Source organism: Bubalus bubalis, chromosome 5 (genome assembly GCF_019923935.1).
Source record: "Bubalus bubalis isolate 160015118507 breed Murrah chromosome 5, NDDB_SH_1, whole genome shotgun sequence".
Taxonomy (NCBI): Eukaryota; Metazoa; Chordata; class Mammalia; order Artiodactyla; family Bovidae; genus Bubalus; species Bubalus bubalis.
The window spans coordinates 72,157,800-72,159,789 of NC_059161.1; the positions used below are offsets into that span (position 1 = coordinate 72,157,800).

Genomic DNA, 1,990 nt, shown 5'->3' on the forward strand with positions numbered 1-1,990 from the left:
GTGTGTGTGTGTGTGTGTGTGTGTGTGTGTGTGTTTGGTAGTCTTATGGTATCCATCAGCAGACACTGAGGCCCAAGTTGAATTTGGATTCAAGTGGATTCTAAATAGTTCTGCTTATCTGCTTATCTCAAAGAGAGAAGTTTCTGAAAGAATAAGCTAGTTGAATAGAGAAAACTGATTTAGACATTTTAGTGGTCTTTTTAATCTTTTCTGCTGTGAAACTTTTCAAGATTTATTTATTTTTTTCTTTTTTCATTTTTACCATCACACACACATGCACAGTCACACTTTTTATTTGCCATAAGGAACCGTCCAGCCCTTATGGAGATCTCCTGTGAGAACATGAGTTTTCTGATAACCCACAACCCTACCACTGCTACCCTCAACAAGTTCGTTTACAGAGGAACTTAAGAAGTATGAAGTGACAACTTTGGCTCGAGTTTATGATGCTACATATTGAAAAAGAAGGAAATTCACGTTCTAGATTGGCCTTTTGACAGTGGAGCACCACCCCCTAGTCAGGTAGTAGATGATTGGCTAAGTCTGCTGCTGCTGCTAAGTCACTTCAGTCGTGTCCGACTCTGTGAGACTCTATAGACGGCAGCCCACCAGTCTCCCCCATCCCTGGGATTTTCCAGGCAAGAGTACTGGAGTGGAGTGCCATTGTCTTCTCTGTTGGCTAAGCCTACTAAAACCAAATATCCTGAAGAACAAGGTTGCTGTGCTGTAGCGCACTGCATTGCAGGATTGGGAAGGGGACCTGTACCGGTTGCACTTGCTTTGATTGAACGTGGAATGTTGAATGAAGCACACATGTGGAATGAAGATGCAGTTCAATTTATAAGACAAAAAAAGAAGGGGAGCATTCAATTCCAAACAGCTGCTTTACCTGGAGAAATACCAACCTAAGATGTGATTATGCTTCAGAGATACCAACAGGCATTACTGTGTTCAGTAAAAATAAGTATATACAAAGGCTGATTTGATTTATAGGGATCTCTTGGTACCTGGAAAAGTGAATATGGAATCTACTGTGTTATCAAAGTAGTGATGGATTCAGTACTCCTCAACCACTGTTAATGATTGGAAAAAAGCAAACATAAATCCCTCTATAATGTGAATTAAATGTTTAAGAAAAGAAAAAAAAAAAGCAACAGTTAGAACTGGACATGGAAAAACAGACTGGTTCAAAATTAAGAAAGGAGTATGTCAAATCTGTATACTGTTACCTTGCTTATTTAACTTACACAGAGTACATCATGGGAAATGCCAGGCTGGGTGTATCTCAAGCTGGAATCAAGTTTGCCAGGAGAAATATCAATAACCTCAGATGATATCACTCTAATGGCAGAAATTGAAGAGAAACTATAGAGCCTCTTGATGAGGGTGAAAGAAGAGAGTGAGAAAGCTGGCCTAAAACTCAACATTCAAAAAACTAAGATCACTGCAACCAGTCCCATCACTTCATGACAAATAGATGGGGAAAAGGTGGAAGTAGTGACAGATTTTATTTTCTTGGGGTCCAGAATCACTGTGGACAGTGGCTGCAGCTGTGAAATTAAAAGATGCTAGTTCCTTGGAACAGAAGCTATGACAAACCTAGACAGAGTATTACAAAGCAAAGACATCATTTTGTTGGCAAAGGTCCATATAAGTAAAAACTATGTTTTTTTTTCAGTAATCACATATAGATGTGAAAGTTGGACCATAAAGAAGGCTGAGCGCTGGAGAATCGATGTCTTTGAATTGTGGTGCTGGAGAAGACTCTTGAGAGTCCTTCAAGGAGATCAAACCAGTCAATCCTAAATGATATTAACCCTAGAAGGACTGATGCTGAAGCTCCAATACTTTGGCCAACTGATATGAAGAGCCGACTCACTGGAAAAGATCCTGATGCTGGGAAAGATTTAAGGAGGGAGGAGAAGAGGTTGGCACAAGATGAGATGGTTATATAGCATCTCCAACTCAATGGATATGAATCTGAGCAAAC

General features: G+C 39.9%; 1 pseudogene; it reads left to right on the forward strand.

Annotated features, from left to right (window-relative positions):
* The first annotated feature begins 312 nt into the window (after nucleotides 1–312).
* Nucleotides 313–958, forward strand: LOC102413112 (annotated as a pseudogene).
* The last annotated feature ends 1,032 nt before the right edge of the window (nucleotides 959–1,990 follow it).